The sequence below is a fragment of the Lissotriton vulgaris genome, chromosome 1_1 (assembly GCF_964263255.1).
Source record: "Lissotriton vulgaris chromosome 1_1, aLisVul1.2, whole genome shotgun sequence".
NCBI classification, from domain to species: Eukaryota; Metazoa; Chordata; class Amphibia; order Caudata; family Salamandridae; genus Lissotriton; species Lissotriton vulgaris.
In genome coordinates, this window is record NC_141685.1 from 504858821 (window position 1) to 504874124 (window position 15304).

Below are 15304 nucleotides of genomic sequence, written 5' to 3' on the forward strand. Positions count from 1 at the left end.
GTTCTAAGGCATAGCAGCTGGGGAGACCCTCTGGGGCCACTACCTCCTGGAGCCAGGTCTCAAAGAAAGCCACAGAAAATCCCCTATGCACGCTTAGGTATTCCCACAATGCAAATTTTATTATGCCGAGCCTCACCCTCCTGGTCATCCAAGTGGGCAGCCAGGCGCGGAGTCTGCGCCTCAAGAGCTGAGATGCGATGATCTGCTGACTAAACTACTGGCGTCAGGTTCTGCATCGTAGCCTGCAGGGTAGCAACCCTCTCTAAAATATTCTGAGAATCCTCACGGATAAGTCCCAGCTCAATAGAAAGGGAGTCAATTTTACCCTCCAACCATTCCCCAGAATCATCAATGGCGGCCAGAAGTTTATCAAACTTGTGGTCCATATATGCTGTGATTCTCTACCTCCACTGCCCTGCTTGATCCCCTGTAGGGGGACCAGCAGCCATGTCATCCTTAGAGCATTGGTTGCACCCCATAACGGCACCAAGATACGATGAAGGCCCTCAGGGAGTGCAGGAAGCAGAGCTGAAGGAAAGGACACCAACTCCCCCCGTATCACAGAAGTGAGACAAATCACCTGAGGGCCAGGGCTCCGAAATGGAGGGGAGGGGACCCCAAACTAGGAAGGATATAAGGCCAGCAGCAGTGAAGTGAGGCAGGCACCCCGCAGATGAACATGCCAGTCCCTCACCTCCAGGCAGACAAACCATGATAGGGAAGAAAAATCGGCAGATACCCAAAGGGCATCCCACTAAAGTCACTAAGGCGTGTGCTGCCCCACCATGAAATAACAGCAAAGGACTGATTGCCCCAAACTCAGATGACCTCTAAAGTCCGATGGGGAGGGGGTCAACAACAAACCCTGAAGGTCAAGCGCACCTTGAGATATCAGAGCGTGGGGTCGACCAGTCCACAGACCTCCATAGCAGAGATGAGAAAGAGGGTGCTAGTTCCGTGAAGCACACCTCCTCATCCTATAGAACACCCAAAACAGCTGTGATGAGCCCGGTGAGGTCGCTAGTCAATGTAAGCCCTGTAGCCAAACCCAAATGGCTCATGTTTGCTAGGCGGAGGGAAGGGGCGAGCGTGAGTCTGCAGACCCCCACAAAGTTTTCACTGAGGGGGTGGCGCCCCCCCCCCCACCCCACAAAGTCTCAGTGACTGCTTTTTGTGCCAAACTACCCAGGGTTAAGCACAGGCCAATTTAGTGACTTTTGTAGTTCACCTTGCAAGCGATTGTGGCTTTTGCTTCACCAGGACTCGCACTCCAGTCAACCAACAACCCAATTTCTCACATTACCTTTAGCTAGAAGGGCAAAGTTCAAGGCACTCTGCATTTTCCACAGAACATCCAGGGAAATGGACCACTATACCTACACATTAAATTCAAGCAATACACACAAACCAGTTGTTAGATCTGGCACTCTTGATGTGGTTTCCTCCACCTTTTTGCCTTCAGACCCCCCGCAAAGTCTCAGTGACTGCTTTTTGTGCCGAGCTACCCACGGTTAAGTACAGGCCAATTTAGTGACTTTTGTAGTTCACCTTGCAAGCGATTGTGTCTTTTGCTTGACCAGGACTCTCTCTCCAGTCAACCAACAACCCAATTTCTCACATTACCTTTAGCTAGAAGGGCAAAGCTCAAGGCAATCTGCATTTCCACAGACCATTCCAGGGAAAAGGACCACTATACCTACACATTAAATTCAAGCAATGCACCCAAACCAGCTGTTAGACCTGGCACCCTTGACGTGGTTTCCCCCTACCTTTTTGCCTTCCGTCCTCCTGTTTTTGCTGAGTTTGTTTTTGTTGGGCTTAGGACTCAGCTCAATCTACCACTGCTAGCTGGTGCTAAAATGCTTGTGCTTTCGGTTTACGACATGGTAGCATTGGCTTATACCCAACTGGCATATTTAATTTGCTACAAAATGGTACTCCATGTGCCCAGGGCCTGTAAATTAAACGCTACTAGTGAGCCTGCAGCGCTGATTGTGTGACCCACTTAAGTAGCCCTTTAAACATCTCTCCATTCTGCCATTAAAGCTTGTGTGTGTTTGTGTGCAGATTTAAATTGTCATTTGACTTAGCAAGATAAACAATATGCCAGGCCCAAACCTTCCTTTTAATACATGCAAGTCACGCTTAGGGTAGGCCCTGGACAGCTTAGAGGGCAGAGTGCAATGTATTTAAAAAGAAGGATATGTCATGTTAAGTTTTACATTTCCTAGTAGTAAAAAACACATATTTGTTTTTCACTACTGTAAGGCCTACCTCTCCCATAGTTTAACATCAGATTTACTGTATTGCATTTTAAAAGTGTACTCTCCAAATGGGACAAGGTATCAAGTTCATGTTTGTCTCTGGAAAAATTTAAAATACTTACTTATGGTGAAGTCCGATTTTAAATTGCAATTCTAAAAATGCCACCTTTAGAAAGTTTGCATTTCTTTCCTAAGCCATTTGGTGCCTGCAGCCTGCCTCTGGGTCCCATGACTGAGTGAGATGACTGGGTGAGGGTGACAGTTGAGCTTTATGTATTCCTCCTAGGGAACCACATATAATGTAGAGCTTAGGCGTGACTGGATGGGCCCTCACTGGCAGGATGGGAGAGAGGAAATGGACACTGCCGCACTTACTTTAGAGGGCCCAGGACCTCTATTTGTTGAGGGTTACCTATTTAGCAGCATACCACTGCAGAGCTATTGCAATTGACTCCCACTAGCCCCAGAGAGTGTTATCACTCTCTGGATGTATCCCAAAAGATATCAGGCTGTGGGAAATGTGGGTTTATGCTTATGGCTCCTAGGAGGTTTCTGCCACCCCTCCCCACCCCCCTATTATGGCAAACTGTTATTCACTTAACTGCCACTCCTTAGTCATGCATCAACTAGTGCTATCGAACTTCTTAACTGACCACCAGCCTGATGTCATTTTCCCATCTGAGACGTGCCTAAGGGATAGCTTGGCACCTGATGTACTTGCCGCCAGTTCCCAAGGCTATGCACTAGTTAGGCTAGACAGACAGGTACAAAAGGGAGGTGGAATAGCGATTATCTTTAAACAGGCTATCCCTTGTACATTTGCAGAGATAAGTCTTGTAGGCTGTGAGGCAGTCTTTTTTATGCTTGCCCTTTCTAATAACTTTACTCTAGCTGGACTCTTGCTCTATCACCCCCCGGACGAAAGGTACCTGGTGATGGCTACATTGGTCACAGATTTGGAAGCTCCTTTTTTTTCCTAGGTGGTACATGCCAAATGAATAGATAGGGACATACACTGGATCCTATTTTCTCTAACTCATCCAGGCTGGTAGTGGGCCATACCCTTCCAGGTGTTAACTTCTCCAATGCAAACATCTAATGTAAGCGAGCAGGTGAAGTCTGGAAATGGGCCATGGTTACTACTGTGACTTTTACAGAGATGTTGGCCAAGAATCATCCTATTTTGAGTGAATGTGCAGACACTGCTAATGGGCAACTGGAGGGATGGATAAGAGGGACATTTAATCAAATTGCACCTGTAATTAACCATACTGTCAGGCGCACTAACCCCTCAGTGGAATAGTTCAATGAGGAGTTAGTTCTGCAAAAAAAGGACCCTCAAAAGTCCTGAATCTGTTTGGTGCAGGAACTTTAATACTAAGGATGAAGGAAATTACCATTGCGCCCTGAAGGTATATCACAAACACAAACACTTACCATGAACTATTCTTTATTGTAAAATCATTATCCTTTTTGGACAGAGTGTCAGCATCCATTACTCCCTCAGGAATCAGCTGTAAGTCATTCACACAATTCTTCACTGACAAAGTCTCTGTTATTTATGCCACCTTTCCAGAGGCAGTCAGAATGTACCGTGTCTTGAAAAAGGTCTGCAGCATCCACTGATGGGGCAGGATAGTCCAGCTTCAAACCTCTCACTATGGTGTAACTTCTTCCTCGGTTGACCAATGTTAAATCGGGATTGCCATCTGATCTTACTTCGCCTGCTGTTTTGGAACAAGGGATGAAGGAAATATTGTCTGTGCTTTGTGACCTTCTTAATAATTCCATGGTGCTAGGTCAGGTTCCCATGAGTTGGAAACACTCTATAATAGGTCCACTCCTTAAAAACATTTGCTGGACCCTAAGAAGCTGGAAAACATTAGGCCCATCTCTCTGCTGCCCTTTTTGAGGTCGAGACCTTTGCTATCTCTTCTGTTGGCTTTTGGCATGTCCATCAATTGCCATTGGTGGTTGCCTGTGGCATTCTGAAAGGATGGCATTTTATTTTGTTTGTCTCTCCATACTGCGTCTGTTCCCGGCCCCATGGTGATTTCACAAATTGTTTCTTTTGGTCATCGGAGCAGGCGTCCATCTCATCCCGTCATGCTCCTTCTGTGTGATGGCCCCTCCTCCCACCTGGGAATGCAGCCTATCCTTTTGGTTGGCCTTCCCATCGCAATGCAATGTTTCCGCATGACAAGGCGTTCTTGAAGGCCTTTTGTTCACCTGTGTCTCTTGGGTTCAACTATTTACAAATACGGCATTGTTTCGTTTCGTTTTTATGGGATATTGTTTATTTTGAATTAGTATTACATTTGTTACATCAAGGAGGGGAGATCCGACACGGAGACTCGGACCCGGGTCTCCAGTTCCAAAGTCGGCAACTCTGTATATTGTGCCACATTCAGCTACAACTATAAAGTTTGCTATAGGGGTGGTCTGAAGGGACTGAAATGTGGCATGTTGATCCAATAAAAACACAGAGCCACCTAGATTGAACGATCGCTGGACAAACAGCAAGTGTTTCAAAAAAGGATGCCCATTTCCTTTACAACACTAGATAAATCCTGTAAAACTTGAGCCTCCATGATCTAATCTCGGGGCCTGGGAATGGGAGACAAGATTAAGAAGGGTGTGCATAATGACTGTCTTCAATTATGTCTATTCATTAAACATGCGCCTGTTGTGTGCGGATGATGATGCTTTATTTCCACTGTATGCACAGTGACGGAGGACATTAGATTCTCAGGTGTCAGAAGGGAACAGTGAAATCATTATTCTGTACAGCTCACAGCTGGTAAAAGATGGCACACACCCTGATGAGCCACACTGGTATCAGTGGGCTTGCCACTTTAGATGCTAACAGCGCTCTTTTAAAAATACGTACGGGAATTGATCAAACACAGCCTTGCTCATAAAATATTTTATTGACAGTTATGTAGTATGCTGGGCCACAGTACAGTTATCCCTTAGGAACTGCCTGATTGTACCAAGATATAGGGTTCGATATTTAAAAATGGGACAGCCATAAAAATAATAAAGTCCACTGGATAAGTCACACAGTAGGCCCCTAAGTCCCAAAGGCTGTGGAAGTCAGATTTGAATTTTCCGACTAAACGTGAAGGGGAATTGTGTTCAAATGTCACACTCAATCAGCTGAGTGTCTGTTAAACTCAACAGAAACGTTACAGGTTGTGCAGTGGTAGCAAGTGTGATGTGTATTAATTATTAAATGCATAGAGTACTACAGTTGTATCTAGTGCAAACTCTAGTACATGAGAATAAGCCCCTCCCTCTTACTACTCACATCTACAAGATAACATTTTCTAAGTAGCTAGCAGGGCATGTCAGTAGAGCTGCAGAGAGAGATGCCCACATCTTCCGGTTTACAGTGCCAGAGGCAGGACCATGCGACATCCATGAGCTGCTCCTGCCAATCCGAAAGTGTTGTCCCCTTCCATGCCAGTATCATGTGCTGTCGCTGGTTACTTGCCAGTGAGTGGCTCTTTTTTATCTGAAAGAAGCAGCAGAGCCTGTGCTAGGTGTACAGCTCTCCTGATTTCCCCCCCTCCTGGCGCACCTGAAGCCCGGAGTGGCACCACCCAGGCCCATCCTGATACTGGTGCTTCACTAGGAGACTTGGCCTCCACCAGTCCCACCCCCATGATGCAGAAATAGTTCATTAAATGGCAGCCCACACGCTGCTTCCTCTCCTGCATGCACAACACCTGTGCCCTCCACTAATGCTCCGACAGCCCACCATCATGACCTAGAAGAAGAAATCCAAGTCTGCGGTCAACAGGGGCAACGGAAAGCCCAAGAATGTAGCACTCATCGCCGATATCACAGGGCAGGTAAGACGGTAGATGCAGAATTATGGCATGTGGGCATCTAATATGGCCTGACTTCGAGTTTTCTCTTAACTTATCTATGGTAGGATAGTGCATCCCTCCCAGTCACGACAGCTTTCTGGGAGCTGCAGTCTTAGTTAACATCAACGGAATTGAACTGAAGTATTGCATGATTAAAGACCGTAAACATGACTTTCTGGATGCTTGAAAGCACATATCCTGCCCTCCTAGCCCATGGAGCTGGGGTTTAAGACAATTGTGATTCGGCGATGTAAAGTTGACGTCCTGTCTATAAAGTCCTAATAAATGGAAATAGGGAACGAGCGGGACATCAGATGACCAGCTGTTTAGGGAGGTTAGTTAACTATATATGGCTTTGTTCTTTAATTCCTGGTCTGTAACAAATCTTTTCACATAACTTCTGGACTTTAAGCATCAGAACGATAGAAAGGAATGCCTGTGAAAGCCACTAACTTGACGTTGGGAACTCTCTGGTTTTCACGTGACAGCTGTGAGTGGCTCATCCATTGCCAGTGTTTGATCTAGGCAGTGGGTGGTGGACATGATTTGTGCAGACTTACATATATGATTAGTCCTTAGTTTTGTAGAATTATTTTTTTATGTTGCCATCCTTAGTTGTTTTGGAATCTAGACCCTATCGTTTGGAGTTCATGTTGCTGCTTAATAGATGGTCTGATTAAATTATTGGTTTACTCATAATTGACTTTTAAAAATTATGAGTGTGCTAAAATTACATTTGGAAGTGTTTGTGTGAAACCAACACCCTTACCTTGGGGGTAAAAAGATGGGCCTTTCATGGAGGTGGAAGCTGACCTGTGATTCACTGGCTTCGGATAAACAGAGGCGTGCTGAGTCGGGAGCATTGAAATTGCTGATTTGGAGTTAGGTAGGGCAGTGATGTAATCTGGAAAGAAAACTCAGAGAAGCCGCTGATAAATCTAGCATTCTTACTGTGCATGCCCACTAATCAATTCCACACCACATAATTCAGCACAAAACCACATTATTTCATTCAACATCACAACTCCACTACATATATTCAATTGCAACACAAAACTCAACATCATAACACAAAATTCTACAGCACACCACATTTACTCCATTATATAACCCTCCACAACACAAAATACCATTCCACATAATTACACTACATTACACACAATCCCACTCCACATAATTCCATAACACCCAAAAACATAATTACTATCCATATAATACAACTGCACACCATTCCACATAATTCAACACCGCAAATCGACTCCACACAACACAATGCCACAACTAACAATTCCAATTCAACCCGCATAACTCCACTACACACCGCATACATCCACTCCAATTCATAACACATAGGTAAAATAAATTTACAACACCAATACCTCAAACTTTTTTTAGAGGCCCAAACACACAGATCTGGAGCATAGTTCCTACCTATTTGTTCTTTTTCATCACCAAAAGCGCAAAGCTATCCATGCACTTCCACGATACACATTTCATCCCACCACACAAGTCCAATCCACACCACATAATTCCACACCAAGCCACATAATACAACAACACAATTACACAACACACCACATACATAAACACCACACAACTCCAAATCGAGCCACTAAATATAACAGCATACCACATATTTATCTCCAATACATACCCATCCACAACACAAAATACAATACCATCACACCCCATAACACACAATCCCACTCCACATAATTCCAGTACACTTAATACCACATAATTACTATCCAAATAATTCCACAGCAAACCATGCCACATAATTCCACTACACAAATCCACCACCCAATTCCACACCACACAATTACACAGCTAACTAATACAATCCAACCAACATAATTCCACTACACACCACATTCATACACTCCATAACACACAGACAAAAGACATTGCCATTTACAGTGCCAATAACTCCAACTCAAACAAATGCAAAACTTATTGCATTTCCAATGCTTGTTTCTAAATTGGCTGAGAAATACACTAATAAACAGCTGTCAAGCTTTATCAAGGCCAGGGAAATGCTCCACAAGACCCATGTTCCCATGAGGCACAGGGTCAGACTGATTTGCATATGGCCATGTCTGTAATGGGGTGGCAGAGTGGGCTAAAGAACGGTGATAATTAAACCCAGATCTGTTGACTGGGTGTGAGTGTTTGATTGGTTCAGCTGCTCCGTCCATCACCACCCCCTTTTGTACCGCTTTGTTCGCCATAAGCTGGCAGGGTATGCTCAGACGCGAGTCCCTTGCTCACTTTGCCACTGGATTCAAGCAAGCCTTGCTGAAGACTGCTGGAATGCCAGAAACAGGTTCTGGAAGCTTGTTTCCGGTCCAGGGAAGGCATTGCTTGGCAGTTCGGGCTGGACTGTTCCCATGAGGCACAGGGTCAGACTGATTTGCATATGGCCATGTCTGAACTGGGGTGGCAGAGTGGGCTAAAGAACGGTGATGGATTAAACCCAGATCTGTTGACTGGGTGTGAGTGTTTGATTGGTTCAGATGCTCCGTCCATCACACCCCCTTTTGTACCGCTTTGTTCGCCATAAGTTGGCAGGGTATGCTCAGACGTGAGTCCCTTGCTCACTTTGCCACTGGATTCAAGCAAGCCTGGCTGAAGACGGCTGGAATGCCAGAAACGGTCCTAGGAAGCTAGTTTCCGGTCCAGGGAAGGCATTGCTTGGCAGTTTGGCTGGACTGTTCCCATGAGGCACAGGGTCAGGCTGATTGGCATTGGCCATGTCTGAACTGGGGTGGCAGAGTGGGCTAAAGAACGGTGATGGATTAAACCCAGATCTGTTGACTGGGTGTGAGTGTTTGATTGGTTCAGATGCTCCGTCCATCACCACCCCCTTTTGTAAAGCTTTGTTCGCCATAAGTTGGCAGGGTATGCTCAAACGTGAGTCCCTTGCTCACTCTGCCACTGGATTCAAGCAAGCCTGGCTGAAGACGGCTGGAATGCTAGAAACCGGTCCTAGGAAGCTTGTTTCCGGTCCAGCTGTGGAAAATTAATACGGTTTGGTGAACATTATCTGCGCCATCTTGCCTTTTTCCCCGATGCCACACTTTGTCGCACACACCCGCCATTTTAGCTGCCTTGATCAGAACCACCCTCTGCACACCCCTGACCCCCAGCACGACTCTTCACCCTCACAAGCACCCCCACGCACTGATCACTCCCGCTCTCACATGCCTTGCGCGTAAGCGGCAGCCATTTTGAGCACCATGGCCCCTCTGCCCCTCGCTGATAGCCAGCGCGTCTCTCACTCTCTCTTAGCCCCGCAGGCAACCCCCGCATGCTGACAACCCCCTCGCTCTCATATGCCTCGGGTCATAAACCCCTCTTCAGCGCAGCTCTGCCTCGGAATCCCATCCTGTTCCCAGCGCGACACCTCCCTTCATCCCTTTCATGGTCCCGGGTCCTTTGATACAAACCCCCTTTTCCTGTGTGCCCGTTTGTCTTCCTTGTTCCCAGGCCGCCACCTGGCCCTGCAGATACTGTTTATTACCCCGTACAGTAGGGAGCTTCCCCTCCCCATTAAAGGACCCTCGACTTGATCAAAGCCCCCACCCTATGAGATCCGATCAAACCCCACACATTCCGTGAATCGGCAGAATGCCCAGCTGTGCGATAATCATCACCTGTTGTGACCGGGGCGGGGACTTCAACTGTAAATGTGTGGGAACGGGCTTGAAGCGGGGATTCCTAGGATACCTTTCCGTACATCAAAGTACTGACAAGTATATGTTTCATGAATAAAGCAATAAACCTGTGTATAAGAGGCCAGGCCTCAGAGATGCGGTTAGAGCACCTCGTGACGATACTTGCTGTCCGAATTGATGTGTTCTCCTCCGGAGAGAATAAACCCTCGTTTCCTGCCTTTCAGTCTCCAGCGCCTGCTTCTTCATTGATTAATATTTTGTGGGTAATAGAGGCGACACCGCCGGGCAACACAAAAGGGTCTTTGGTCACTGGTTGTCTAGCCACCCTTTTACAAATTGGCGTCCCAAGGGTGGGGCCCATCAGCGACTCGTGGATCCAGTGGGAGAGGTCCTGACGACAGAGTGAACGACTACAACGATCGGGAGGTACCCTGTCCGATAGACCCTCGTTTGACAGCCGATCATCCGAACTTCACTGGTTCCGAACAGACCTCTCTCGAGTGATCTACGGTCCTGACTGGGAACCATCAGGAGTGCCGCGAGGGAAACGAAGAAAAGAGGACGATCGGGCGCTGGATTCGGAAGACAAGAAACTGTCCATACGGTCCGGGTAAGGTCGTGTAGACACGACGAATTGCGAAATAATTGTTTGATTGAAAAAAAAATACTAGTATTACCCTTTGTTGATTCATTTGGAGTTTCGCTGTCGGCAAACGGAGAAACAACCGGCTCTCTCTTTGCAAGCAGTGAAGGATAGGTAACGCACCTGTCGTACCTATCTTTCTCCCCCACTGATTAATTGCCCCCCCCCCCATTGATTAACTGTTACGGATTATTTTCTGGAGATTCTCTGTCTGCAAACAGGAAAGAATAGGTTCCCTCTTTGCAGATAGTGAAAGGGTAGGTGACGCAGACCTTTTTGCGGGCCTACTTATTCTCCCCATTGACCATTTTTGATTGATATTGGTTCATGAGGTATTCACTGCCTGCAGAATAGAAATATTCTGTCTAGTCTTTGCACACAGTGATAAGATAGGTAGTGCTGACTATTGTCCCCATTGTGACCCGTCATGCCTGTCTTCTCCCCACTGATTGGTAGCTGGTTCAGCCCGGACCGTTTATTAGAGGTGGACCATCTAGCTCCGCTGGAAGGCACCCCTAATAAAGAAATGTTCACAAAGTATGGATTAATTACCATAGCCTATAGTAAGCTATGGCACAAGTATACCAAAGCAAATCAAGAGAAACAGTGGCCACTGATAGGATCCTTCGATCTTGACAAAATAGAAACGTTAGAAATAGCCCTCCGTAGTAGTAAGACAACGCCTATTATGCTCGACAGTCTCGGTATGTGGCGCAAAGAAGCAATGCAAGGAAAGGAAAGAGACGAAGTCAGAGTAGGTAAAGAAACGCGACAGACAACCTTCCAAGCGTCTGGTAGGCAAAAGGAAGGGGCAGCGACGACACAGTTCCAAGGATTAGACACAAAAAGGGAACAGTGTAAAGGGACGTATCGACAGGACAACCCCGAGACACAACGACCCGAAAGTAATCCCCCGACACTACGCACAGGACGAACAGACATAGGGCAGAACCAATGTGCAATTTGTAAATGTTTCGGGCACTGGAAAGCCCAATGTCCGAAACTACGGAACATAGGTAAGAGCGGAGGGCCGACAGAAATAACAGGCCGGCAGAAAGGGAAAAGGCGTGAGACAAAGACGAATCAGACTAGCACGGACAGGACGGATAGAACCACCACGTTTGATTACGCCCGATGGCACAGATTTCGCCAGGCCAATTTTAGCGACATGTTTGAGTTCTCATAGATCGGACAACACTAAGACGGGAAATCCAGTCAAACTCTGAGTTACCCAGTAACGAACCCCGTACTACCGCTACTGTTCCCGAACACGAAAAGCTACCCTTTTGGATAACATACAGGAACAACGCACAGAGTAGTTTCGGACAGATTAGTATACATTCCATTAATGAACTCAAACTTCGAGTGCAATGGGACTGATTACTGTCTGTTTGCCCCCACTCTGTGAACAAAGCAATTACAGGCCTGCATAGACAACCCCCCATGCAGGAAATCTGTGCTTGTGGATACCCCACCCCCATTACCCAGGCATAAATACCTACCCCCACTGTAATGAGGTTCTCGTAGTAAAAGGATTCAAGGAAGCCAAGTCTCTGTTATATAATTTAAGATTTAATTACAGTAAAGATAACACACAACCAACGATAAATAGAAAACTAGTAAAACATTCTGTAAAGTAAAACCGTACTAATAGGAGCAATACAAAACATATTACGCCAACTCCGGAAGTTCCCAAAATGTAGCAGGTCACCGGTCCCGCCCATCTGGAAGGTGAAACACACAGCACGTGTGGGGCGGGGCCTGCCGACAGCCATAGACCGAAGAGGTCGCCGGTGAGATGTCCAGGAGGCTCCATGGGCCCGGCATGAAATGGTCTTCCCATCCTCTCCTTCCTGGGGCGGCGTCCCCCGGGCCACGAGTAGGGAGGGGGCGGATGCAGATGACCCCCTCCCTCGTATCTCCTGGTCCGGCCATCGCAAATACCTCCGCTGAACTGGTGCAGGGTGGGCTGGGAGGGAGAGGCGGCGCGAACGAGCCCCTCCCACCTCCACAGGTAGGAGGTTTCCCAGCCCCGGCCCGGCGCCGAAATCCTCCAGCCGGGCGACAGATATACCTGCGCAGCACAGAACATACAATGTCCGACGGACCTATTTCCGCAGCACAGAACATACAATGTCCGACGGGCATACTTGCGCAGCACCGGACATACAATGGTCCTCCAGAGTACTCGCAGAGTCAGGGGTGTAGGGTGGTCAACATGTACACCCCTGATTCGAAGGAACGGCGTGGGGTGCACTGGGAGAGGGAGGCGGCGCGAACGAGCCTCCCTCACCTCCCCAGGTAGAGGCGCCACAGCTGCACCCTAACGCCCCGAGCCAAATGTCCTGCTCCAACGGCACGGTGTTCCATTTTTTCGCCCCAAGAATTCTCTTCCACTCTTGAAGACACGACGAAGGGCGGCTGCTGCAGGGTCTCAAAATGGCGTCTGGGCCCCCTGGAAGGCGGGTCTAGGCCGCTGGAGTAACTTTGTCCGGTATTGTAACTCGGGCACTTGCCCGCCTGGGCACGAGCCCCCACCTCCGACAACATCCCCACAGCTTTGAAGATTCTACCAAAGTCCCAGGAGCCCTCGGCATCCACAGGCTTCCGGTGGGGAACAACTGCCTCGATCACTAGCGAAACGACCACGACATAGCCACAAGATGGTGGTGCTCTCGTGTCAGCACCAGCTTCAGTCTGAACCATCCAGAAACATTGTGGGCTAACAAATTCGAGTAAGTTCCGGCTGAACCTCAACGTGACCTGGTAGGGAAGATTCTACCTCCCTCCCCTTTTGATTGACGGTCCACATTACCAGCCCCTCTGTTAGCACAGGTTTTTGAACTGCCGAAAGGGACTCTGGTACCACCGCCGGTCGTTGGAAACATTTTGCCCCTGATGCTACTCCCAGACTAACCCGGCCTCGCCCAAAATGGCGCCGGTGTCAATAGGGACTTACGAACACCTCGTGGTGTTTTTTAGCTAATAAGACTTGATGTTCTGAGATATGTATGTGATCCTTTGTACACTTGACGAAAAAGGGAGGAGGGTTCACTTGGCGAACATTTAAAAGGATCCCGTTAAAATGTTGATTTCAATGTATAATTTATTGTGATATTTATTGTAACCGATACATAACGTCGCTCATGACGCACACCCACGGTATACATCTAGGAAATGTGATTGCAATTAGTCTGACTGTGTTTCCAATTATGAAGTAAATGCCCCTGATCCCTCAATTATTAAATAGACGTTTTTTAGTTTCTTGCAAATAACTAAGTAGACCCTTTTTTTTTAAATGTTTTTTAAATACTGCAAAATAGCCCCCCTACTGAATGTGCTTCAGCCATCGCCATGTCCGGAAAAATACGATTGCACTCTCATATTTACTTACTGAACGATTATGCAAATAAAGGTTTTTCCAAACTATGAACAGGTATCGCATACTTTTGTAAATGTGGGAATTAGCGGGAGGGTTTTTCTGTGTGCAACCGTTTTGCTCTCTTTTTAAGGTTATTAGAAAATGGATGTTCGGCCCCGGATTGATGATCGAATCTAAGGTATGATACGCTGCCTCCAAATATGCGACTAAGTTCAGGAACTAACGCATGAAGAAGGACCTCGACTTCTGAGAATGGGTAAAGTGAAGCGGTGTGAATGATAGAATGTTATAAAGGTATGGTACTCGAAGGTACTAAGGAACAGGGTTGGCCGAAGAACTGATATGCCTTAGAACATCACAGCGTTGGGAATGATTTAAGGATCCCGATAGCTAGATACATCTACAAGCCGGATACCTTGCGCTAGGCGCCCCTGATTTCTTTTTAGCGTTTCCCTACACACGATCTATAATGCCACACTCGCCCCCCTCTCCATGAACAACCTATCGCTCGCCATCCTTACCACAATGCCCGCCCCCCTTGACTTCAGAAACCAAGACCCCAGGGATTATATCCCGAGGGGTTAAGACGAGTATGTGGTAAGTAAAGAACTTTCGTGCCCGTACCTTTGATATGCTCGAATGTTGTTCCCCCTCCCTTTCTTCCTTTTTCTCCCTCTACAGGTTACATTGGAATCACGACTAGGGTATAGTAAAGATCTGGAGCCACGCCATGTCCGATACATGAAGCGGACCTACGCTGCAAGATGGAACCTAAAGACACCCAACTCAATGCATGTCCTTATGTACCCGGCCTAATGCTCTTCTGTCCCAAACTGCATGCTTTCTACATTCTAACACAGACCCAAAATGTCTCATGTTGGGTAAAGCACTGAATAGCCTAAATAGTACACGGCCACTCTCCATATCACACGTGTACTGTTTAGCCTATTGTTGCTCTCTCTCTCTCTCTCTCTCTCTCTCTCTCTTCCACGTTCTCACTCTTCCTAGCGACTGGCACCTAATTGGCGAACCACCACCCCTGGTGCACAACCTGATTGGCTCCAAATACCACAAGTATTTGCACAAATTTGTCTTAAATAAAATTACATCGATACCACGTTACTACCTCTCCTTTTTTGCTAAATACTGATGAAACCTAGATTGGCCGATAAGAAAGGGACAGGTAAGACGACTAAGGTTCCCTAATCTGACCCGTAACGAGGGAACTACTTGTCAGTGGCTTCTATGATAAAAATGCCTCAGGTAACACGACCTTCCCCGTCCCGAAATTATATCAATGCCCAAACAGTAAAAGTGATCGAGACATCCCCGTTTTCCCAGAATGCCCCCAGTTTTGTATCAGCTGCCCCGGACGAGAGTTTTGAAAAACGTCCCTTGCCCCAGTTCGCTATGTTCCTAGTTGTTTTCCATAAGACCCCGCTCACCCCAAGGATGAGTTGAAT